The sequence below is a fragment of the Orcinus orca genome, chromosome 6 (genome assembly GCF_937001465.1).
Source record: "Orcinus orca chromosome 6, mOrcOrc1.1, whole genome shotgun sequence".
Taxonomy (NCBI): domain Eukaryota; kingdom Metazoa; phylum Chordata; class Mammalia; order Artiodactyla; family Delphinidae; genus Orcinus; species Orcinus orca.
The window spans coordinates 91,068,856-91,096,507 of NC_064564.1; the positions used below are offsets into that span (position 1 = coordinate 91,068,856).

At 33.7% G+C, this 27,652-nt stretch overlaps 1 long non-coding RNA gene across 1 annotated transcript in view; it reads right to left on the reverse strand.

The window, feature by feature from the left end:
- The window catches only part of LOC125964660 (uncharacterized), a 152,209-nt gene extending 148,649 nt beyond the window's left edge, over positions 1-3,560 (reverse strand). The window contains exon 1 of the long non-coding RNA XR_007477896.1: positions 3,411-3,560. This is a non-coding gene — a long non-coding RNA (uncharacterized LOC125964660). The remainder of the gene's footprint in view (positions 1-3,410) is intronic.
- Positions 3,561-27,652: the final 24,092 nt, after the last annotated feature.

Genomic DNA, 27,652 nt, shown 5'->3' on the forward strand with positions numbered 1-27,652 from the left:
ACAGAATGATCTAGGGATCAATCCAAGAAGAAGATATAACTATTGTAAATACTTATGAACCCAACATAGGAGCACCTCAATATGTAAGGCAAACGCTAACAGCCATAAAAGGGGAAATCGACAGTAACACAATCATAGTAGGGGACTTTAACACCCCACTTTCACCAATGGACAGATGATCCAAAACGAAAATAAATAAGGAGACAACTAACTGCTAAACTATCATCTACAGGAAGACACTGGAAGTCACCACAAAAAGATACCCCACATCCAAAGACATAGGAGAAATCACAATGAGATTGTAAGAGGGGCATAATCACAATAAAATCAAATCCCATAACCTCTGGGTTCGTGATTCACAAAATGGAGAACACTTACACCACAGAAATCCACCCACTGGAGTGAAGGTTCTGAGCCACATGTCAGGCTTCCCAACGTGGGGGTCTGGCAATGGGAGGAGGAATTCCTCCAGAATCAGACTTTGAAGGCTAGCAGGATTTGACTGCAGGATTTCAACAGGACTGGGGGAAACAGAGACTACACTCTTAGAGGGCACACACAAAGTAGTATGCCTGTCGGAACCCAGGGGAAGGAGCAGTGACCCCAGGGGAGACTGAACCAGACATACCTGCTAGTGTTGGAGGGTCTCCTGAAGAGGCAGGGTGGGGCTGTGTCTCACTGTGAGGACAAGGACACTGGCAGCAGAAATTCTGGGAAGTACTCCTTCATGTGAGTGCTCCCAGAGCCAGCCATTAGGCTTACCAAAGAGCCCGGGTAGGCTCCAGTGTTTGGTCACCTCAGGCCCAACAAGCAACAGGGACGGAACCCAGACCCAACCATCATCAGACAAGTGGATTAAAGTTTTTCTGAGCTCTGCCCACCAGACCAACAGTCAGCTCTACCCACCACCAGTCCCTCCCATCAGGAAACTTGCTCAAGCCTCTTAGATAGCCTCATCCACCAGAGGGCACACAGCAGAAACAAGAAGAACCACAATCCCGCAGCCTGTGGAAAAACATCCACGTTCACAGAAAGACAGACAAGATGAAAAGGCAGAGGCCTATGTACCAGATGAAGGAACAAGATAAAACCAGAGAAAAACAACTAAATGGAGTGGAAATAGGAAACCTTCCAGAAAAAAAATACAGAATAATGATAGTGAAGATGACCCAGGACCTTGGAAAAAGAATGGAGGCAAAGATCGAGAAGATGTAAGAACTGTTTAACAAAGACGTAGAAGAATTAAAGAACAAACAAACAGAGATGAACAACACAATAACTGAAATGAAAAATACACTAGAAGGAATCAATAGCAGAATAACTGAGGCAGAAGAACAGATAAGTGACCTGAAAGACAGAATGGTGGAATTCACTCCTGTGGAACAGAATAAAGAAAAAAGAATGAAAAGAAATGAAGACAGCCTAAGAGACCTCTGGGAAAAAATTAAACGTAAAAACCTTCGCATTATAGGGGTCCTAGAAAGAGAATAGAGAGAGAAAGGACCTGAAAAAATATTTGAAGAGATTATAGTCAAAAACATCCCTAACATGGGAAAAGAAATAGCCACCCAAGTCCAGGAAGTGCAGAGAGTCCTATACAGATAAACCCAAAGAGAAACATGCCGAGATACATAGTAATCAAATTGGCAAAAATTAAAGACAAAGAAAAATTATTGAAACCAGCCTTGCTGGAAAAACAACAAATAATATACAAGGGAACTCCCATAAGGTTAACAGCTGATTTCCCAGCAAAAACTCTACAAGCCAGAAGGGAGTGGCATGTCATATTTAAAGTGATGAAAGGGAAGAACCTACAGCCAAGATTACTCTACCCGGCAAGGATCTTATTCAGATTCGATGCAAAAATCAAAAGCTTTACAACAAGCAAAAGCTAAGAGAATTCAGCACCAACCAAACCAGCTGTACAACAAATGCTAAAGGAACTTCTCTAAGTGGGAAACACAAGAGAAGAAAAGGACCTACAAAAACAAACCCAAAACAACTGAAAAAACGGTAATAGGAACATACATATCGATAATTAACTTAAACGTGAATGGATTAAATGCTCCAACCAAAAGACACAGGCTCGCTGAATGGATACAAAAACAAGACCCATCTATATGCTGTCTACAAGAGACCCACTTCAGACCTAGGGACACACACAGATTGAAAGTGAGGGGATGGAAAAAGATATTCCAGGCAAATGGAAATCAAAAGAAAGCTAGAGTGGCAATACTCATATCAGATAAAATAGACTTTAAAATAAGGAATGTTACAAGAGACAAGGAAGGACACTATGTAATGATCAAGGGATCAATCCAAGAAGAAGATGTAACAATTATAAATATATATGCCCCCAACATAGGGGCACCTCAATACATAAGGCAACTGCTAACAGCTATAAAAAGAAAATTGACAGTAACACAATAATAGTGGGGGACTTTAATACCTCACTTACACCAATGGACAGATCATCCAAACAGAAAATTAATAAGGAAACACAAGCTTTAAATGACACAATACACCAGGTAGATTTAATTGATATTTATAGGACATTCCATCTAAAAACAGCAAATTACACTTTCTTCTCAAGTGCTCATGGAACATTCTCCAGGATAGATCACATCTTGGGTCACAAACCAAACCTCAGTAAATTTAAGAAAATTGAAATCATATCAAGCATCTTTTCTGACCACAATGCTATGAGATTAGGAATGAATTACAGGGAAAAAAACGTAAAAAACACAAACACATGGAGGCTAAACAATATGTTACTAACTAAGCAAGAGATCACTGAAGAAATCAAAGAGGAAATCAAAAAATACCTAGAGACAAATGACAATGAAAACACGACAATCCAAAACCTATGGGATGTAGCAAAAGCAGTTCTAAGAGGGATAGCTCTTGTATAGCTATACAAGCCTACCTCAAGAAACAAGAAAAATCTCAAATAAACAATTGGACCTTACACCTAAAGGAACTACAGAAAGAAGAACAAACAAAACCCAAGGTTAGCAGAAGGAAATAAATCATAAAAAGCAGAGCAGAAATAAATGAAATATAAACAAAGAAAACAATAGCAAAGATCAATAAAACTAAAAGCTGGTTCTTTGAGAAGATAAACAAAATTGATAAACGATTAGCCAGACTCATCAAGAAAAAAAGGGAGAAGACTCAAATCAATAGAATTAGAAATGAAAAACAACAAGTAACAAGTGACACTTATATCTCATGATAAAAGATCATGAGAGATTACTACAAGCAACTCTATGGCAATAAAATGGACAACCTGGAAGAAATGGACAAATTCTTAGAAATGCACAACCTGCCAAGACTGAATCAGGAAGAAATAGAAAATATGAACAGACCAATCACAAGTAATGAAATTGAAACTGTGATTAAAAATCTACCAACAAACAAAAGTCCAGGACCAGATGGCTTCACAGGTGAATTCTATCAAACATTTAGAGAAGAGCTAACACCCATCCTTCTCAAACTCTTCCAAAATATTGCAGAGGAAGGAACACTCCCAAACTCATTCTATGAGGCCACCTTCACCCTGATACCAAAACCAGAAAAAGATACTACAGAAAAAGAAAATTACTGACCAATATCACTGATGAATATAGATGCAAAAACCCTCAACAAAATACTAGCAAACAGAATCCAACAACACATTAAAAGGATCATACACCATGATCAAGTGGAATTTGATCAATTTATCCCAGGGATGCAAGGATTCAATATACGCAAATCAATCAATGTGATACACCATATTAACAAACTGAAGAAGAAAAATCATATGATCATCTCAAGAGATGCAGAAAAAGCTTTTGACAAAATTCAACACCCATTTATGATAAAAACTCTGCAGAAAGTGGGGATAGAGGGCACCTACCTCAACATAATAATGGCCATATATGACAAGCCCACAGCAAATATCATTCTCAATGGTGAAAAACTGAAAGCATTTCCTCTAAGATCAGGAAGGAGACAAGGATGTCCAATCTCACCACTATTGGTCAACATAGTTTTGGAAGTCCTAGCAACAGCAATCAGAGAAGAAAAAGAAGTGAAAGGAATACAAATTGGAAAAGAAGAAGTAAAACTGTCACTGTTTGCAGATGACATGATACTATACATAGAGAATCCTAAAAATGCCACCAGAAAACTAATAGAGCTAATCAATGAATTTGGTAATGTTGCAGGATACAAAATTAATGCACAGAAATCTCTTGCATTCCTATACACAAATGAAAAATCTGAAAGAGAAATTAAGGAAACACTCCCATTTACCACTGCAACAAAAAGAATAAAATACCTAGGAATAAGCCTACCTAGGGAGACAAAAGCCCTGTATGTAGAAAACTGTAAGACACTGATGAAAGAAATTAAAGATGATACCAACAGATGGAGAGATATATACCATGTTCTTGAATTGGAAGAATCAATACTGTGAAAATGACTATACTACCCAAAGCAATCTACAGATTCAATGCAATCCCTATCAAATTACCAATTGCATTTTTTACAGAACTAGAACAAATCATCTTAAAATTTGTACAGAGACACAAAAGACCCCAAATAGCCAAAGCAGTCTTGAGGGAAAAAAACGGAGCTGGAGGAATCAGACTCCCTGACTTCAGACTAGAAAAGACAGTCTCTTCGATAAGTGGTGTTGGGAAAACTGGACACCTACATGTAAAAGAATGAAATTAGAACACTCCCTAACACCATACACAAAAATAAACTCAAACTGGATTAGAGACCTAAATGTAAGATCAGACACTATAAAACTCTTAGGGGAAAACAAAGGGAGAACACTCTTTGACATAAATCATAGCAATATCTCTTTTGGTCCACCTCCTAGAGTAATGGAAGTAAAAACAAAAATAAACAAGTGGGACCTACTGAAACTTAAAAGCTTTTGCAAAGCAAAGGAAACTACAATCAAGACAAAAAGACATACCTCAGAATGGGTGAAAATATTTGCAAACGAATCAATGGACAAAGGATTAATCTCCAAAATATATAAACAGCTCATGCAGCTCAATATTAAAAAAACAAACAACCCAATCAAAAAATGGGCAGAAGACCTAAACAGATATTTCTCCAAAGAAGCCATACAGATGGCCAAGAAGCACATGAAAAGCTGCTCAACATCACTAATTATTAGAGAAATGCAAATCAAAACTACAATGAGGTATCACCTCACACCAGTTAGAATGGGCATCATCAGAAAATCTACAAATAACAAATGCTAGAGAGAATGTGGAGAAAAGGGAACACACTTGCACTGCTGGTGGGAATGTAAATTGATACAGCCACTATGGAGAACAGTATGGAGGTTCCTTAAAAAACTAAAAATAGAATTACTCTATGACCCAGCAATCCCACTACTGGGCCTATACCCAAAGAAAGCCATAATTCAAAAAGACACATGCACCCCAATGTTCATTGCAGCACTATTTACAATAGCCACGTCATGGAAGCAACCTAAATGCCCACTGACAGTCGAATGGATAAAGAAGATGTGGTACATATATACAATGGAATATTACTCAGCCATAAAAAGGAACGACATTGGGTCATTTGTAGAGACATGGATGAATCTAGAGATGGTCATACAGACTGAAGTAAGTCAGAAAGAAAAACAAATATTGTGTATTAACGCATACATGTGGAACCTAGAAAAATCATACAGATGAACCGGTTTGCAGGGCAGAAATTGAGACAAAGATGTAGAGAACAAACATATGGATACCTAGGGGGGAAGTGGCGGCGGGGAGGGGGATGGTAGTGCTGTGATGAATTGGGAGATTGGGATTGAAATATATACACTAATATGTATAAAATGAATAACTAATAGGAACATGCTGTATGAAAAAAATAAAATTCAAAAAAAAAGAAAGAAAATAAATAAGGAAACACAAGCTTTAAATGATACATAAAACAAGATGGACTTAATTGGTATTTATAGGACATTCCATATAAAAACAACAGAATACACTTTCTTCTCAAGTGCTCATGGAATATTCTCCAGGATAGATCATATCTTGGGTCACAAATCAAGCCTTGGTAAATTTAAGAAAATTGAAATCATATCAAGTATCTTTTCTGACCACAATGCTATAAGACTAGATATCAATTACAGGAAAAAATCTGTAAAAAATATAAATGCACGGAGGCTAAACAATACACTACTAAATAACCAAGAGATCACTGAAGAAATCAAAGAGGAAATCAAAGAATACCTAGAAACAAATGACAATGAAAACACGACAGCCCAAAACCTAGGGGATGCAGCAAAAGCAGTTCTAAGAGGGAAGTTTATAGCTATACAAGCCTACCTCAAAAAAATCTCAAATAGACAATATAACCTTACACCTAAAGCAATTAGAGAAAGAACAAAAAAAACCCCAAAGTTAGCAGAAGGAAAGAAATCATAAAGATCAGATCAGAAATAAATGAAAAAGAAATGAAGGAAACAATAGCAAAGATGAATAAAAGTAAAAGCTGGTTCTTTGAGAAGATAAACAATATTGATAAACCATTTGCCATATTCAACAAGAAAAAAACGGAGAAGACTCAAATGAACAGAATTAGAAATGAAAAAGGGGAAGTAACAACTGACACTGCAGAAATACACAGGATCATGAGAGATTACTACAAGCAACTATACGCCAATAAAATGGACAACCTGGAAGAAATGGACAAATTCTTAGAAATGCACAACCTTCCGAGACTGAACCAGGAAGAAATAGAAAATATGAACAGACCAATCACAAGCACTGAAATTGAAACTGTGATTAAAAACCTTCCAACAAAAGCCCAGGACCAGATGGCTTCACAGGCGAATTCTATCAAACATTTAGAGAAGAGCTAACACCTATCCTTCTCAAACTCTTCCAAAATATAGCAGAGGGACGAGCATTCCCAAACTCATTTTATGAGGCCACCATCACCCTGATACCAGGGTGATTAAAGCAATTATACTCCAATAAAGATGTTAAAAAAAAAAGTAAGAAAGAACACAATGTGGAAAAATATAGAGTATTTAAACATAATTTCTTTATTCAAAAATAATTTTCAAATTCTTAACATTTTATAATTCATGTAAATATAAATGTTTTTATGCAATTAGTATCACACTATATATACTGTTTTGTACTCTTTTTATGTACTCTTTAATCTCTTCTCCTAGTACTATATATGCATTTCTCATTATTTTTCAGAAGTATAATATTAATGTTTAGCTATATAGCATACCACTATATGAATTACTATATTTAAGTGATTGTATTCTTGGACACTTGTTTTTTTTTTTTAATTTTGCTATTTATACATCTAAAAAGAGAGCATTGCATGCTATTTTCCAATGACTTATGTGGTAATGAATGATAAATGTCTATTTCCTAAATTCAAGTATTCTGAAACTCATGGACTAAAATATATTGGGTCATTTATTTCCAGATGCTGAGAACAGTGGTATCTGTAAATTGAATGTATAATTTCATAGTTCTTGACTTTCAAAAGTCTTCTTAGTATCCTTATAAACTCCATATAATCTTCATGCTTCACTTTTTCTGTTTTGTACCCACCTCACTTGCTTAGGACAGTTTCTGGAGACCGTAACACATATTTTGGTATAAAGAAGATTTACTGAGCATATGCCATTTGGTAAGCATCAAATAAATCATGAAGAACACTACTCTGTTTTCTTCATTTCTCCCTAAGCCTTTAAGTCATTAGTTCTCAAATTACTGACATCTTCTGCTATTCTACGCAAGAATGACATTTTCTTCCCTTCTGCACTCACTTGATCAGTCCAAATGACAGTTACCATAAATATGCTTGTGCATATTGGGAAAAACAAGCATACTCTGAAGAGCTGTAGCTTTGTACATGTGTGTGAGACTACATTTTTTAAACTGAACCTTCTGAACCTTGGCACATGAAATATGTTTGATTGATTGACAGGCTAAAAGCTACTCTTAAAGCTCTAGGAAGAAATGCCCTCCTGCTCATGGCTTTGTTATTCTTGTTCCAAATATATGGAGTGAGACTACTTCACAGGTCCCATCTCAGATCAACTGTAATTCAACATTTGGTTTAAAGTCTTTGCTTGTGATTTAGTGAAAAATAATATCCTTTAAAGCATTCCGTAAGCTAATCACTTAAAATCCCCTCATGTATTGGAGCTTATTTATAAATGATTAGGAAACTTTAGAAATTCAGTTAAGGAAGCCCATTGGATAAAACTTTTCTATTTGTTTTGTATAATTGCAACTTCATTCCTGAGGATATGAACCTCCAGCTGTCATATGCATGTGATTAACTGGGTCCTTTCCAGCTATTAAAGAAGCTCCACAGCGTTTATATGTTTTCTGGTGAAAACAGAAGTTAGCTTAACATACATCTTGGCAAACAAGTTGCTGGCACAGAAAGGCAAAATATGCAAATTGGCAAGAAAAATACCTGTGTATGAAATTCCAAAAACAGCAGGTGCAAAGCCAAATTTACCTTACCTAGTCCTGTTATAAGCACAAATTTATGTAAAAAAAAAAAGAAATAGTTGTCTAACAATATTATTCTGGATATTATTACTCTTGTTTTCATCTTCTGGAAGAGGAAATACTTATTTAGGATGCAGTATGAAAAACTCTTTGTCTCTGAATAAGAAGAATGATGGCTCTGCCTTCTGGTGAATGGAATATTGTTGTTTGTTCGTTTATTTTCTGGTAGTATATGCATATTTTTTTCATGAGTTATAAGAATCTCATCCCATTTCCATGAAGTGTGGCTTTTGACAACCGATTTCTCACTCTCAGTGTCCTCTGACTCCTAGGGTGTCCTTTATTCCAGCAAAAAGAATTACTGGGTTTACTGTAGGTGCACACATGGAAGCCACTTTGGGCTATTATAATAATAACATGGGGTGTGTGTGTGTGCTATTTTACATATAAATTATGATCATTTTATGGTTCATTAACATTCCCTTTAAGTGAAGTTTTTGTTATGTTCACATTTTGTCTGCTTTCCTTATAGAACATGTTAAGGCATGAAGAATAATTCTACAGTTAGCTTCTTCCATACATTCTGATCTCAGTGAATTTGCCATTCATCCAGACATCAACCTCAGAATCTGACAGATGACTTTCCCTCTCTCACTAACCCTTATTCAATTGTTAAACAGGTTCTATTGATTTTCCCTTTTTAATATTGTTTATATCTTCTTCATGAGTATTAACCCCCATTGAGACCTTAATAATCTCATGTAATACAAAACTTCACTTGTCTCTCAAGTTTTTTTTTTTTTTTGGCCTCTACTTGCACATACTTTCAATTGATTTAACACCGATGCTAGACTATCTTTTCCCAAACAAAATCATGTGTGTACCTTATTTAAAACAGCTCTTCAACATCAACATAATTAAATTCAACCGACTATGACATGAAAATCTCTATGACCTTACTACTGCCTACTCTTGAAGACTTACCTAATAAAATTTATACTTCCTCCTGACTCTTGTGCACGTCAAAACAACTTTTAGATGGAAAAATGTGCCAAACTAGAATTCCTTGCTTAGAAAATAAGACATTTGAGACTTTTTAAAAATCGCCATTAATTTCCAGTGCATGTCTGGAATCGTTTTGAGTCTTCTAAAGAGAAAACGCCATGGCCCTTCTACACCTTTGTGCACATATAATTCCGTCATGAAAAGCATACAGTCGAGTTATTTTAACTATTCTTTTCACATGTAACACTCAATTTAGACTGTAAATTCCTTGATAGAATAACTTGATTTTTGTATCCCTAAAGAATATTTATACATGGGATGAATCCTGTCCTTTAATTAAGTTTACCAAGCATTTTGAATTATGAGGGTTAGTCCACCTTTTCTAACCATACCTGATCGACTCCTACCAAAAAGAAAAATAAAGTCCCTAACCCAAAATCATTGCCAACATTATCCTCAATGATTGAATTCCTGAACCACAAATCCATGAGGTATAAGAAAATAGTTATTGTGTTAGAGTACTAAGATTTAATTAGTTTGTTATATAGTATTAGGTATCTAATATTCCTGTTAATCATATAAACTTCTATAGCTTCACTGGAAAATTACTTAGCACTATCTGCTAAAGTTGAATTTATGTATGCCCTATTACTTATCATTTCCATTCCTAGGTGTATACCTAAGGGAAATGTGTACATATTTATAACAGCATTAGTTTAAATATCCAAAAAATGAAAACAATTCAAATGTCTAACAACAGAAGAATGCATAAATGAAGTATGTTCTATTCACAAAACATAGTATCATATGGTAATAGAAATGGACATATCACAGCCAAACACATCAATGTGGATGAATCCTGCAAGAGGGAAAGAAGCCAGGCACACCATAATGCATACAATATAATTCCACAAAAACAAACCAGGCAAAACTACTATATCAAACAGAATTCAGGAGAGCAACCAATTTTGTGGAAGAAGCAGAGCATAGTGATTGGGCATGGACAGAATACCACCTATAGTTTTCTATTTCTTTGGGTAGTGGTTATCTACGTGTGCTCATTAGGTGGCAATGTATTGGGCTGTGCACTTAAGATCTGTGCACTTTCTTCTTATATGTTATACTCCACAAAAAGCTTAAGAACAGGAGAGTATTTCTAATTTTGTTCTCACGAAGATTCTAGTGGATATTGTATCTGTTTCCAGAATTAAACAATCACTGTGAAGAAATACTTTGAGATGAGGAAAGTTGAAAAACATGGAAAACATGATGCCCAAATAAAATGAAATTAAAAATAAAAAAGAATATAAGGAGCAGGTAGAATATTAAAAAAAATGCAATTGGTAAAGTAGAAGCAAGATTTTTAAAATTCACCCAGAACTAACATGTTAAGCTCAGAAGTAAATAAGAAAAAGGAGAGACATGGAGACAATGACATTAACTCCATTAATTTCATTATCAAACAGGATTCCTAGGAAAAAAGATCAGATCAGATGGAACAGAAGCAGTGAAGAGATAGAGTGAGAGTGAACAGGAAGAGGGAAAGGGGAAGCAAACGGAATTTATAATATTTAGAAAATTATCTAATTGGAAATTAAAAGAAGTTCTGATTATGGCAAAATTCAGTAAAAATAACATCTTCATTGAAAAGATTAAAAAAAATAAAATCCCAAAGGAGGTAATGTTGGTTTCTTCTAAAGACTATTGCTTTGTATTTTGAACTAGCAAAAGAAAATTGAACCTGTGGGAAACAGACTGAACTCTGAATTTTATGCTCAATTTGCCACTCCTCTGCAAAGTAATCAGAAAGGTGTTATATACTCAGGGAGTCAGAAAGTTTAAACCCACAAAAGTCTTACTGAAAAAAACAATGTACTCTTAGACATTCTTTGACCAACCAAACTTCAAATCAATTTGAAGAAACAGTGACTGGAAAAACATTAAAATGGTTTGATAATGAACAATTAAGTGACTTAAATTACAATTGCCTAAATGATAATAATTAATATACTTAAGAAATCATTCAAGTAAAAAATTATCATCAAAAGATCAAATAATAAATTTTATCAAACTGTTCAATTATCAGTAGAAAGATAGGACAAAGAATATAAGAAATTGAGAGTAAGAGGTAAGAAAAATAATGCTAAATTTCTCATATTAACATATATTAATACCATATTGATATGTATAATAAATAAAACTTTAATAAAGAAAAGTTCACATAAATTTTAAAAAAGTTTATGACTATTCATTAATAGAAGAAATAACTGTATATAACTTTAAAATCAATGGGCCAAAAATTCAAATAAGCAATATAGATATTGCACATGTTAAAATACATGGAATTAGACAAATAATATAGTGAATGTTAAAAATTAAGAATCAGAAATAAAATAGAAAACAAAACTTTCAGGGACAAAAAAGCAATAATGTAAGAGCTTTTAATTAGCACACATTATATTCTCATAACTTATCTCTCCGCATATAACCCTTCATACAACTCAATTACGTAGGTGAAATTATACTCATTTTGCAAGTAAAGAGATTTAGGCCCCAAGAAATTCAATATATAAAACTACTGAGCTAGAAGTACTGAGACATGATTGACACAAGGTCTACATAATCTCAAAGCCTGCACTCACAGCCACTGTACTTTGGTTCCTTATTCAAGTTATTTACAATTAAAAGACAAAATGACAGTAACTGGTTAACCATAAAATATTGGGCAAATGTTGACAAGATGGATACCAAAAGCTACACACAGAGAAAGTTATAAAGTCTAAGCTACTATTACATAAAGTTGGATTAAAACAGAAAATTTATGCAATGTTACTTTTATACTAATAAAATACAGTATTCATATTTGATATGTACAGTGATTAAACATTATTTTTCTGGAAATAGTATTAATAATACAGAAAGCTAAAACTGTGGCTAAAGAGAAATGGACAAAAAGATATTTCTTGCAACTTGAAACACATTTCCAGTAAAACACTAAAGAAGCAGGCACAATAAACCAACAGAAATTTATAGTGATGAAAAATATTAAATGAAATACACACATACATATAATATTACATGTTTGTTATAGTACACCAGCATTTTCTAGGATGTTACCACTCCTGTTCTTTGCCTATAGAGTGACTATTCCTTGCGAAGATATAAATGTAAGAAATTAAATTATCACAGGATATTCCCCATTTTGTTTATATTTTGATCCTGGTGTGCCTCTCATTAGTGCCAGAAGGATCAGATTTCTTTGCAAGTGTATGTTCCCTCTGTCACTTCTTTAGTTTATTTCCCAACCTGTGAAGTCCTGCTGGTAGGTAAGCACAGTATTCAAAATAATACAAGTGTCGTCTTTGGGTACAGTGCTTTTTTCACTGCTTTTGGATTTTCCCTCCGTTTACTGTTAGAAAATGTGATAGGATGAGTAATAGACCATAAGTTCTGTGCTTATTTATATTGTATCTCCATATCACACAATGCACTTGGAACTTCTTGAGGGTCTGACTTGCGTTCTATCACAATTTCCATACCTCAGCAGGAAGACCAATATCTGGAATACATTAGAGCTTCAGTGATGTTTGTTGTTGAATGGATCTAAATGCAGGGGTATATACTATAAAGTGAACTTATTAAAATATAATATCAATGTGGAGATTTTCTTCTCAATTTAAACTGAAGTACAAAGAGTTTTCCACTGAGATATTGAAAGCATTCATCTTTTTAATCAACAGCATGAAAATCAAAGCAAACTGAATTTAGATAAATCCAAGCATACAATCAGCACAATTTTTGTGAAAAGAATATTCCCATATTTAATACTTTTTGTTAATGAGGATTGTTAGAAATGGATTGTAGTTAGGGCTCTTTCCATAATAACGTAACAGTTCAGGTTTAAAAAAAAGAAAAATCTACCATAAGCAAACAAAAACACACGTAATGGTGTCTAAAGAGGAACAAGCAGAAGTTGTTGACTATAGCACTTGACCTCTCTGTTTCTTCTAATTCTGACATTCTGTGATTTTTAAATTCCTTTTTACTTATCATTTGTCTTTATATAATTTGAAGGCTTTTGCAGTCTCTGAAACTGTGGACTTTCTTGACCAAAGCACATGTTGCTATTCACCCACTCTGCCATTTATGTGAATAGTTTGATTTTCCTTGAATGAAAGAATGACCTTATGCTAATCAGGTCACACAATTATATCCAGTTCATGTTTTGACCAGCCAAATATGCTCATGAAACAATTATGAGGCTGAATAGTACAGTATGAATCTATGGAACTCAGAGACCTCAACTGCCTTATACAGAAATACAATATTAAACTTAGCCACATTGATGTATACCCTAGTACATTTCAAATACATAAGCTGGAGGAATGATACAAAGAAATTTAAGGGAAAAAAGATGAACTTCATAAAATAATCAATAGACTATTTAATGTATAGAATTTTAAACCCCCTTATATTTTAATTTCTTCATATATTAGGATGTTCTATCTTTTTAGTGACATCTGCATAAAAGGAAATAATCCTCCTTTGCACAAGGGAACAGTAGAGAGCAACACCACACTTTGTAGTGAATATAACATTTTTCTGGAGTCTATTCAATATGAAAAAAACTCTTCTATCTCCCTTTTGTAAAACAATGTTTAAATAGTAGTGTAAAATTTTTATCAATATTGGTAAAAATGTTGAAGAATAAAAGTCCATTACTTACTCTGTATATAAGGATTTTTGTTTGTTTTGCTATCTTGCTTAATATAAAATAGTAACAACACTGAGTGCATACTCACATACTGGTTGAGTAAATCAAGTTAGATCATGTGACTAAGTATACTTTCAGCTCCACTCAACATTTGCAGGGCTCTTTAAGAACACTTCATATGTGTTTTATAATTTAACCTTCACAATCTTCTCTATATTCTTTAAATATAGGCAACAGGCAAAGATAAGTAAACTAGTCTATAAAGTGGCAAAGCTGTAATTCAAATCCAGTCAATCTAACACAGTAAGATCAGTGTGCTTGCCTTACATTTGCAATCCATTTCACAATTTACTATTGGCTTTGACTTGCTTTGATTCTCACAGCAAGCTGGTAAAATAAGTGAAGCTGCCATCATTTTAACCTTTAAGACTTTGGCAAAATCAAGGTCACATAGCAAAATGATGGACTCAATATGAACAAAATCTTCTTGTAACAAATTCAATTTTCCCTGTATCACCAAGATTATAAGCAATGCTCTCCATCTCATTCTTCCTTCATGGGTTACCTTTCCTTCCTTTCTTTGTCTTTATCCTTCTATCAATCTTTCTTTCCCTATCCCTCTGCCCCTCTGCCACCTATTTTCATGAGTTTCTGAGTGTCTAATATGCCATATCTTGCTTTTCTCTCATACAGGAAGAAAAAGGACTTTAAATTGAAAAAGAGACCAACCAACATTAAGTGAAAATAGATGAGCAGATGTGAGAGAAAATATTAAGAGTTAAACCTGTGCTTTCATGAAACTTGAGTAACTAGTTCCAGTTGAATTAAATGATAGAATTCTGAAAGCTGCAGTTAGATGCACAAGTGATTAAACTCAACTGTTGAATCTAACTCAAAATATTGAGTAAGAGACTTCCTTCAGTCTGGGGGAAATGCCGAACATTCTGGTCATCAATCTTTCTCTGATTTGGATAAAATTTTATAATGCTTGATAAGTATGTTTGTATTCCCTAAAGATGAAATCAATATTTTATCTACAGGTTATAGTAATACACTTACTACTGAAAGATAAATCACAGAAAAAAATAAAGTTTTACATCTAGGTAGCCAAAGATGATAAGAGTTCAGAATAGGGGAGGGCAGTTGGAAACTGCTTTTATTATTATACTGTACTCAAAATAGTTGCAGTTCTCACATGAATTTTCATTCATTAAATATTTATTGGCACATTTTATGTGCCAGACACTTTCCCAGGCACGGGAGATATCAAAGAAAATAGAAACAAAGACATTTGCATAATAAAATAACATTAGAATGTTAGAATACTTTTCGATTCAAGAAAGATTTGTATCAGAAAATTTTCAGCTAAGAGGTTTTCAAAGGAAAGGTGCATTTTTAAAAATCAACAAATTATTTAGATAGTATGAAGAGTTAATTCTCAATGAATATAAATGCCTAGGTGAAATTAAGTACTAGTAGCTTCAGTATTAATAGAATTTTAAACAAGGCTATTTAGAGCTAAATGTTTTCTGGGAGAAATTTACTTGTTCTTTTAAACTTCATTTTTTTGGTCAATGTAGCTTTTAGTAATAAAAAATATTATAGCTTAGTAATAAAGAAATCATGGTCTGGAATCTTCCAGATTCGGTTCAAATTCCAGCCCTGTCACACATCTTTTCAAGTGATATTGGTCTGATTAGTTAACCTCTTTAAATCTTAGTTTTTTACTTATAAAATGACCTAATTATAGGATTTATTTCATTATGTTTTTGTGAGGATTAAATGGGATTTAAAATATGGGGACTATATTTTAAAATACCTCTTCAAAACTATCACGAGTATGGTGATCTCAGACTGAACACTGAGCTGAGCATGTCATCCAACCTAACATATAGAAGAATACAGCTTGCTATCTATAGGTGGTTAAAAGCATATTCTTACTAGATCATGTGAGAACGTTGTCTCAAGTGTATGCAGAAAAAGCTGTCAATGCAGTGACTTGGTCTAGGCAATGATACAGTTCAAAAGTTGATGGACATCCCTTAAAAAACTAAAAACAGAACTACCGTATGACCCAGCAATCCCACTACTGGGCATATACCCTGAGAAAACCATAATTCAAGAAGAGTCATGTACCAAAATGTTCATTGCAGCTCTATTTTTAATAGCCAGGACATGGAAGCAACCTAAGTATCCATGAACAGATGAATGGATAAAGAAGATGTGGCACATATATACAATGGAATATTAGCCATAAAAAGAAACGAAATTGAGCTATTTGTAGTGAGGTGGCTGGACCTACAGACTGTCATACAGAGTGAAGTAAGTCAGAAAGAGAAAAATACCATATGCTAACACGTATATATGGACTCTAAAAAAAATGGTCATGAAGAACCTAGGGGCAAGACAGGAATAAAGACACAGACCTACTAGAGAATGGACCTGAGGATACGGGGAGAGGGAAGGGTAAGCTGGTACAAAGTGAGAGAGTGGCATGGACATATATACACTACCAAACGTAAAATAGATAGCTAGTGGGAAGCAGCCGCGTAGCACACGGAGATCAGCTTGGTGCTTTGTGACCACCTCGAGGGTTGAGATAGGGAGGGTGGGAGGGAGACGCAAGAGGGAAGAGATATGGGGACATATGTATATGTATAACTGATTCACTTTGTTATAAAGCAGAAACTAACACACCATTGTAAAGCAATTATACTCCAATAAACATGTTAAAAAAAAAAAGGTTGATGGAGTAAAACATGCAAAAACTGCAGTGTCTTTCCAGACGTCATAAGATACTAATGCTCTGGAAGAGATATTCCTTAATCGTATTGACTTCTCTGATACTATTTTAGATGTTTCAAATTTCAAACCTCAAGTGTGTTGCCCCAAATGCTTAGCATAATGTCAAGAACTGAAATGATAAAGGCCACAGTGCATCTTACCTGGGCTAAAGTTTATTCCTGGTAGTGGATAAGCCTGTGTAGATTATGAATGGATATAGGAGATCATTCCAGAGAGGTATGAAGAAGAGACCGATAGAACATACAGATTCATAATGTACAAAGAAGAATGTCTTGATGTCTGTAAACTTATTTCTGAAAATTATATTTTTTAATTGTGGAATAGGGGAGTTTAGCAGAAATGGAAAAGAAAAGAGGAAAAAGTACAATCAGCCATTTCTACAGAAATATAAATTAGAAAATAAAGTTTAATTTCAGGAATTTGTTGGTTAAATTACTCTTTATAAGATATCCGCAAACCAAATAATCTTTTAAGATATTGTTGCTATTGATAAAGAAATTTCAAGTTTACTAAATGTCCTAGAAATTGTGATACAGAGTCCTTTTGCAAGTTGGGGCTGCCTACATACTGTAGTGATTATAAAATAGCAATGAGTCCAGCTTGCTCACGTAGTAAAAAGCTGTCTTTTATGTTCTTTTAATTAGAGTAGATGTTTCTCCCTTGATACTTAAAATTATAGATTATACTGGTACTTGGAAAGCCATAATGAATTTCTGATGACAGTTAAGAATGTGGGACCTTGGGAGTAGTTGCCCTCAGCAAGAAAGCCAAAATTGTGTGTCAGTAAATAGATGAACATAAATTTATGTGTTCTTCATGGTATTATTACTAACTGGTAATAAAACCTTATTAGGGATTCACTGTGTATGAAAATTTTAAAAGATTTTATGATTCTATATGCACAGTCACATTTATGGTTTGTTTACCTTTTGTGCAAGTATTTGCCAAGTACTCTTCATTTATCTTTTCTAAGTATCGGTTAAATATTATTTTGCCCTCAAAGAAATGACTAGGAGTTAGGTAGTGCTGTAAAAAAGATGTTTTATCTTAATTCTCAGAAGAATAGAATTTCTTCATTACTTGATTTTCTCCAGAATTAGACACCAGACTACAAATGTATGGAATTACTTTAGATCCGAAGAAGAAAGCAGTCAACATGCAAATCATGTTGTAGAATATAATTTCATCCTCTCCTCAAGGAAGATAATCTCAAGACCTATTCGGTCATGCTATTTGTCCTAAAGATCAGCATCTCTAGATGATGAGAGTGATGTGTAACTTGCTTTTCTCACTCAACAATTTTAGAGATAATTAGATATAATTAATTTAGATATAATTTAGATATAATTTATTCATTTTACTTCCTACACTGTATTTTCCATACATATAAACAATGTCTTCATTCATCTTCCTACTATAGACATTTATGTTGTGTCTAATTTTTTCCTAATAGAGACCATACCTATGTGGGCATCCTTATATAAATTTCTGGTATAAACATGTAAAAGTTAATCTGGACAGAGAATATATTTAGAAACAGAAGTGCAGGGTCTTAGTTTATTTAAGGTGTTGCAATATCTTGACACGTGACCTGCAGTTGATTTCCAACTTATTTATATTTTGACAAAACGTGATATTGTCAAACTTTCTGACTGTCCCCAATAAAATTCAGGTAATGATATTACATTGTTGGTTCAATTAGCTTTTCCCTTATTACTAGTGACATAAGAGGATTTTTTTTTACATTCTTAATGGAAGTTTACTTTTCCTCTTGTGGAAATTGCATGCTTGAAATACTAATCCAATTACTACATTCTTTGTCATTTTCGTGGTGATTCGCTGGAATTCTGTATGCATTGTAAAGCAATTTTGTGCATAGAATACTTTTCTTCCCTGTGTATAGCATGTTCTTTAACTTCATTTACATCATCTTTTGATCTTATATCTTTGTCCTCCCATATGAGTCAGTATGTCTAGTTATAAAAGGGATTGTATCTCAAGGAATGTGATAGAGAAAAAAACGTGAAGTGATCACCATCACTCACTTCCCATAAATCATAGAGATAATTTGGTATCATTCACAGTGAAGGTTACAAGACTATTAAATTATGTTAAAACAAAAGGAAAGAGGCCAGATAGTAAACACTTTAGGCTTTCCATGCCACATACATCTCTAGTGCTGGTAAATTAATGATTTTTAAAAAATAAAGGCATGATAGCTGCATATATGTTAACTATGTAAAAAGCCACTTAAAATTTTTTTTCATAATTATACTGTGGAAAAATCTCTGAATAGGCAGCAAACTAAATTAAATTACAGTTGAAGTGCTTTCTATTTCCAAGTAAACACATTTTCTGGTGGAATTCTTTTAACAATTTAACAATAAACAATTACTTAGAAACTACCAGAAAGTGTGAAGTCCCAAAGTTCATTAACCAAGAAATATTCCTAAGTGAAATGTAACCAGCTTGTTTATACCTTGTATAGTCTGAGCACAGTTTACTGTTTTTTCTTTATTCTAATGTAACAAATACAATCATTATTAGACTGATGTCACACATGGAAACTCTTAAGGCTAGAGAGGGGAAACAATGCAATGAAATAGGTTTTTGGAAAAGAAGGTGGTTTACATCAGTCATGTGCAATTAAACCAGTCCTATAATCAAAGTATAATAAACCCCAGGAGTCCAGCCCTGATTATCTGTGAGTTACCGATGTGTGAGATGGAATATTCAAGGTGGTAATGTGAAGTATAACCCTTTGATAAAAGCCAAGAGCACTCACAAGGAGCCTCTAGTGATTTAACGGAAAGTAATATCTCACTATGGGATTCTAGTGCAGTGAGGGCCAATATATAGTGATTTTACTATGTATTGTCAATGATATTGATAGTGGAGTTGTTTATTCATGGGTCAAATTTAGATATTACCCCTTGTGTACATAGTTTCAGTCTACTTTTAAAGTAAAACCTGGAAACACTATGTTAGATATTATTTTGCTCAGAAACCCTGAGTATTGTCATACAGATGCTGTTCAAGGCAGCCCACCTGAGGAAGGGTATGAGTTCTAAAATTCAGCCTCTTTGCCAAGCCATGCACCTTGGCACAAGGCTGCCTACACTAAAAAGAGGTGCCTTTTTTATAATTATCACAAAAATGCCATATGAGCTAAGTCTGACCTCATTTAGTTTTCTCCATTATCAACATAATCTCAAAGTCTCTTTGTGCTGCTAATCAGTATTGAGTCAGTAGTTTAGAGAAAGATGTTTGTGATAAGGCTAGGGAATCAAACCTGTGTCATTGTAAGTTAATTAGCATACTCAGGAACAATACTGTCATCTGAAAAATGTCATTTCTCCCAAACTTCTAGGCCACATTTCAAAATACCTGCTTTATAGTTTCATCCCAATATTCCACCAATGCCTCAATTCAGTACAAATTTACTACCTATCCACTCCAAGCTGCTCCCCCTCTATTTCTCTATTTAAATAATCCCATTTTATATCAAATAGCTTAAAACTCCACCAGCATTACTTACCCTTTGCACTCACACCCATTTGTCACTTTCCCAGAACACAATCTTTCTTAGTACCTCCTCACTCTAATTTATCATGTATTGATACTTACTGCTACTTACATGTATCAGAGATACAGCTCCAGTTTTATCATTTCCCAGGTCAAATATCTTTAATGGCTCTTCATTCCCTGAACAATTACTTTTAAACTACTTGCCCTGATATTCAAAGTCATCCATAAACTGCCCCATCCTGCCATTTTCCATTTTACTTTCCAGGATTTACGCCAGAGAAGCTATTTTCCCATAGATGAGCCATGTAGAAGGAAAATGCCTTACTCAAAATGTTAATACCAACACATTCTTCTGAATTCCCAGTATCTTTCATGAACTTATTTTTAAATAATAGCTTATTGAGATAAAATTCACAGTTAATTCACCCACTTAAAGTGTACAATTCATTGGTTTTTAGTATATGCACAGAGCTGTGAAACCATCGGCACAATCAATTTTCATCACACTAAAAGTTAACGCTATATCCGTTAGTAGTCACTCCTCAATTCCTCCTAATTTCCCCAGTCCTAGGCAACTACAATATATCCTCGGGACACTTCATATAAATAGAATAATTCAATATGCAGTATTTTGTGACTGACTTCTTACACTGAGTATAATATTTTTAAGGTTTATCCATTCTGTAGCATGTGTCAGTACTTCATTTATCTTTATTGCTAAAAAATATTACATTATAAGGATATACCAAACTGACAGTTTTCCAAAGTGGCTGTACCATTTACATTCCCTTTAGCAGTGTATGAGAGTTCCAATTCTTCCATAATCTCATTGATACGTGTTATTATCTGACTTCTTGATTATAACCATCCTAGTGGGTGTGAAGTAGTATGTCACTGTGGTTTTGATTTTTATTTCCCTGATAGCTAACGATGTTGAGGATATTTTCATGTGCTTATTTTCAATCTACATATTTTTTCTGGAGAACTATCTATTGTGATCCTTTGCTAATTGTTTAATTGGGTTACTTTCTTTGACTGAGTTTTAAGAATTCTTATTCTACATTCAAGGCTGTTATAAGGTAAATTATTTTCTCCCATTTTTTGTAAATTATTTTCTCCCATTTCTCCCATTTTGTGATAATATTCGATTTATTATTTTTCTTTTGTTGCTTGGGCTTGGTGTCATATCCAAAAGGCTTTGCCTAGTTCAAGGTTATAAAGAATTACACATAATTTTCTTCTAAGAGCTTTACAGTTTAGTTCCTACATTTAGGTCTATGATTTCTTTTGAATTCATTTTGTGAATAATGTGAAGAAGAGATCCCATCTCATTCATTTGCTCATGAATATCCATTTAGCCCAGAACCATATGTTGAAAATATTTATCTTTCCTTAATACATTTTCTTGAAACCCTTGACAAAATAAATTCGTCATAAATGTGAGGGTTTAATTCTGGATTCTTAATTATATTCAATTTATCTATATGTTTAACCTTAGGTCTGCACTGCATGGTCTTGATTATTGCTTTGTAGTACAGTAAGTTATGAAACTGGGATATGTGAGTCCTCCAACTTTGCTCTTCTTTTCAATATTGTTTTGGCTCTTCTTGGTTGCTTGCATTTACAGTTTGAGGTTCAGGCTTGATTTCTGCAATGAAGTCACATAAGCTTTTGATAGGAGGTGTGTTGAATCTGTAGATCAATTTCAGGAGTATTGTCATCTTAACAATATTAAGTCTTCTGATCCATGAACATGGAGTGTCTTTCAGTTTAGTTCTTCTTTAACTGCTTCCAACAAAGTTTTATAGTTTTCAGAGTACAGGCATACCTTAGAGATACCGTGGGTTCAGTTCCAGACCAATGCAATAAAACGAATATTGCAACAAAACAAGTCACACAATTTTTTTAACTTTCAAGGCATATGAAAGTTATGTTTATACTATACTGTAGTCTATTAAGTGTGTACTAGCATTATGTCTAAAAAATGTACATACCTTAATTTTAAAAAAACTTTGCTAGAAACTGCTAATCATCATTTGAGCCTTCAGTGTGTCATAATCTTTCCAACAGTAACATCAAAGATCACCAATCACAGATCATTATAACAAATAAAAGTTTGAAATATTGCAAGAATTACTAAAATGTAATACAAAGTCACAAAGTGAGCAAATGCCATTGGAAAAATTGCATTGATAGACTTGCTTGATACAGCATTGCCACAAACCTTCAATTTTTAAAACACACAGTATCTGCTGCGAAGCACAATAAAATTAGGTATACCTGTATAAGTTTTGTCTTTATTTTGTTAAAATTTATTCCTAGGTATTTTATTCTTTTTGATGATATTGAAACAGAATTGTTTCCTTACTTTTAAATTTGAATTTTTCATTGCTACTCTATAGAAATAAAACTGATTTTATTAGAACTCATTTATTAGTTCTAATACATTTTTTTAAAGTGGTTTCTTTAAGAATTTCTATATACAAGATTAGGTCATCTATGGATACACATAGTTGAACTTTGTCCTTTCCAATCTGAATGCTTTTTGTTTTGCTTCTTAAATTTCTCGGCTAAAACCTCCAGTTGAAGAGAAGTGATGAGAGTGGCATTCTTTCTTGTTCCTCATTTAGGAGAAAACATTTCATTCTTTCAATATTAGATATTACATTAGCTGTGGGTTTTTCATATATGCCTGTTATCAGGTTGAGGAAGATCCCTTTTATTCATAGTTGGTTGTTTCATTATCAAGTGATATGGGATTTTTATCAATTTTTTCTGAATCTATTGAGATGATTATGTGGTTTTAAAAAAAATTGTTTAGTCCATTGTTATACTGATAATGGCATACTACATCATTTGATTTTCAGATGTCAAACCAACCTCGTATTCCTGTATAAATTCTACTTAGTTATAATGTATAACTTTAAAAATATTTTGCTGGATTTGGCTTTCTATAATTTTGTTCAAGATTTTGCATTTATATTCATGAGATATTGGTCTGTAGTTTTCTTTTTTGTGCTTTGTCTGGTTTTGACAAAGAATGAATTGAGTTCACTCTCTTCTATTTTTTGAACTGTTTGTAAAGAAGTTATATTATCTTTCATACGTTTGGTAGAAATCACCAATGAAGCCTGAGCTTTTACTGTATGGGTAATTTTTGATTACTAATTCCGTATCTTGTTATAGGTTCATTCAGATTGTATATTCCTTCCAGTCAGTTTTAGTAGTTTGTATCTTTCTATGAATTTGTCCATTTCAACTAAATAGACTAACTTGTTAGAATACAATCATAGTATATTCCCTTATAATAATATTTAATATAGTATAATTTTTTCTGTAAAGACAGTAGTAATATCACTTCTTTCATTTTTGATTCTGATAATTTGAATGTTCATTTTTTTTCTTGGCCAATATAGCTAATGGTTTGTTAAATTTATTGAAATTTTCAAAGAACCGGCTTTTGTTATTTTTATTTTCCCTATCATTTTTTATTGTCTTAATAATTAATTTCCATTCTACTTTTTTTTTTTGGCATTACGCAGGCCTCTCACCGTTGTGGCCTCTCCCGTTGCAGAGCACAGGCTCCGGACCTGCAGGCTCAGCGGCCATGGCTCACGGGCCCAGCCGCTCCGCGGCATGTGGGATCTTCCCGGACCGGGGCACGAACCCGTGTCCCCTGCATCGGCAGGCAGACTCTCAACCACTGCGTGCCACCAGGGAAGCCCCCCATTCTACTTTTTAAAAACTGTTTCTTTCTGCTTGCTTCAGATTTAGTTTGTTGCTCGAATTTCATCATGTACTAGCCAGCAGGTAGGATGGGGGAGTAAGGAGGCATGGAGTGCACACACATTTGTTTAGGGGTCACAATGGATAACTGGTGCTTATCATTTTTACTCACTTATATTGTCTAGCAATAATTATACAAGCTTTAAAGGGGACTGGGAAATGTAATCTCTACCTGAGGAGTCATGCACCCAGGTAAAACTTGATATTACATTATTACAAATTAGAATATAAAGATCAGTGGATAATATTAGGTAAGACCTAGAAAATATTAGAAATTATTAGGATGATTTGAGCAAATGAATGTTGGGAAGAATATTTTCTTTCTGATATGGAAGAAAAAGTATTAGAATACCTCGCAAAGGAGGAAATATAACTACATACAAAAATATAATAATATGAGGAAATATGCTAATTTTGTTGTGAGAATATTATATAAAAAAATAAGATGGATAAAATATTTTAAAAATACAGTGTATTGGACTTGTGACTATTACTGTAATTTACCAATTAGATAAATTATATTAAATGAACTAGAGTGAGCAAATCTACAGCTATACAACTAAGGATAATGTACATAGTTGAAAGAACCATTATATGACTAAAATTTTTTGAAATATTGATTGAAATATTAAATAGTATGGATTCAATCTTAATAAATATTTGTTACTCTAAATGTGCTTTTGCCAAGTAAAACTGCCAATACCCTGCAATTCTCACATGAAAAGAAATGATTATTAGGGAGTTTCTCTCATTTCAAATCAGAAATCATCTCTGTAGAAATGATTGCATTCTCTCTATTTACAAAAGCAGCAACCCATTTATTTGTATTCCCCAAATGAATTCTAGGTACTGCATTTTGTTATACTATAGCTCTTTTTAAAAGACCTATGAGTCAAAAAATAATAATAAATACAATTGTCTCTACTCATATTTATTATTTTCTTTCACTTTAAGATGCTCTTCTTAGTCAACTGCAGCTCTTTTTTTGTTAAATATCTTTAAAGTCCTTCTTTTCACATGGTTTTCCACTGGCATTGTAATTGATTTTAAGGTTTTTATATATTAATTACCAACACTATATATATATTTAGCAAAACATAACACAGGATCTTAGAATAAAAGAATGGGCTAGTGTGCATTACTGCATTATTTACAACATAAATAAAAGTCAAAAAGTCTAGTTTAGAGAAAAGGGAACGCTTGAACGTTGTTGGTGGGAATGTAAATTAGTACAGCCACTATGGAAAACAGTATGGAGATTTCTCAAAAACTAAAAATAGAACTACCATATGACCCAGCAATTCCACTCCTGGGTATATATCCAAAGAAACCCCCGAAACACTAAACAAGAAGAAACTAAACTAAACTAAACCCAATGTGCATAGCAGCATTATTTACAATTGCCAAGACATGGAAACAACCTAAGTGTCCATCAGTGAATGAATGGATAAAGAAAATGTGGTATTTATATATTTACACACACACACACACACACACACACACACACACACACACACACACACACTGGAATACTACTTAGCCATAAAAAAATGAAATTTTGCCATTTGCAGCAACCTCAATGGTCTTGGAGGGCATTATGCTAGGTGAAATAAGTCAGAGAACGATAAATACTGTATATCACTTATATATGTGATCTAAAAAATACAACAAACTAGTGAATTCAACATAAAAGAAGCAGACTCACAGATATAGAGAACAAATTAGTGGTTACCAGTTGGGGGTGGGGCAACATAGGGGTGGGAAAGTGGGAAGTACAAACTATTGGGTGTAAGATAGGCTCAAGGATGTATTGTACAACACAGGGAATATATCCAATATTTTGTAATAAATGTAAATGAAAAAATTGTATGAAAATATTTTTTTTTAAAAAAGGGAAGGGAGAGGGGATTGTTACAGAATAAGAGACTTAAGGGACATAACAACCAAATGTAACATGTAGATCTTGTTAGGAACTTGATTTAAAAAAGAAGCAACTCTAAGGCATTTTTACAGATAACCAGAGAAATTTAATTATAGACTACATATAATAAAATATCACGGAATTATTGTTATAATGTGATAAAGGCAAGACATTATTATAAATATTTATCTGTTAGAGATGCATATGGAAGTGTTCACAGATTTTAAAAATATGATATCTAGTTATGCTTTAAAATATCCCATGAAGAGCATGGGTGAAGAATACATGGAATGAAATTGGCAAAACAGTGATATGTATTCAAGCTACATAGTAAGACATGAGGATCATTATAGGTTTCTCTCTCCTTATATGTTTGAAATTTTTCATAATAAAAAGTCTTAAGGGATGAAAACAATTGTAAGTAAATAAAAGGGTACCTAGTCCATTTGATCATCCCTTATCATTGAGCTTTGAAAGGTTGGTATATTTGTGCTAGAAATTTTTTTTAGTTTTCTACACATATTTTTCATTAGCAATCCGATTTCTATTACTGTAAGATAGAACGCCTTCCATACCTCATATGGAAAGGAAGTTTACAATTGACCACATTCTCAATCTATATAACCAAGGTTAAAATAAATCATAAATAAAATATTACTTCTAATGCTCAATAAAAAAGCTGTTTATATATGCAATAAACATCTAGTTTAGAAATGTACTGATTTTTAAAGTGATAAACCATACAATGGACAAAGTGTACGGCCAGGCAATTCACAAAAGAGGTGTTTAAAATAACCAATAAAAGCATGGAAAGAAAGTCAATGTCAACAGTAAACATAAAATTGCACATTTAAACCAAAAAATGTGTTTCCAAACTTCAAATGGAAGAAAATGAAAAGAAAAAAATTCTTACTTCAGTGAGAAAGAGAAAATGTAACTCTCTTACCTTGACGGTGGACTCTAATCTCAACAGTCCTGTTAGACAGCGATATGACAGCATCTAGTAAAACTGATAATGCAGAAAAATACTCATTTCCACTTCAAGGTACATGCAACTGAACATTTTGTTTTAAATTCAAAAGCAGTTATGTAAAAGAATGTTTACTGCAGTATTGTTATAAATGATGAAACTTTGCAGTAAACTAAATGCATCACTACAGGAATTAACACTATGTAATAGTTAAAAATGAATGAATAGGGCTTCCCTGGTGGCACAGTGGTTGAGAGTCCGCCTGCCGATGCAGGGGACACGGGTTCGTGCCCCAGTCTGGGAAGATCCCACATGCCGCAGAGCGGCTGGGCCCATGAGCCATGGCTGCTGAGCCTGCGTGTCTGGAGCCTATGCTCCACAACGGGAGAGGCCACAACAGTGAGGCC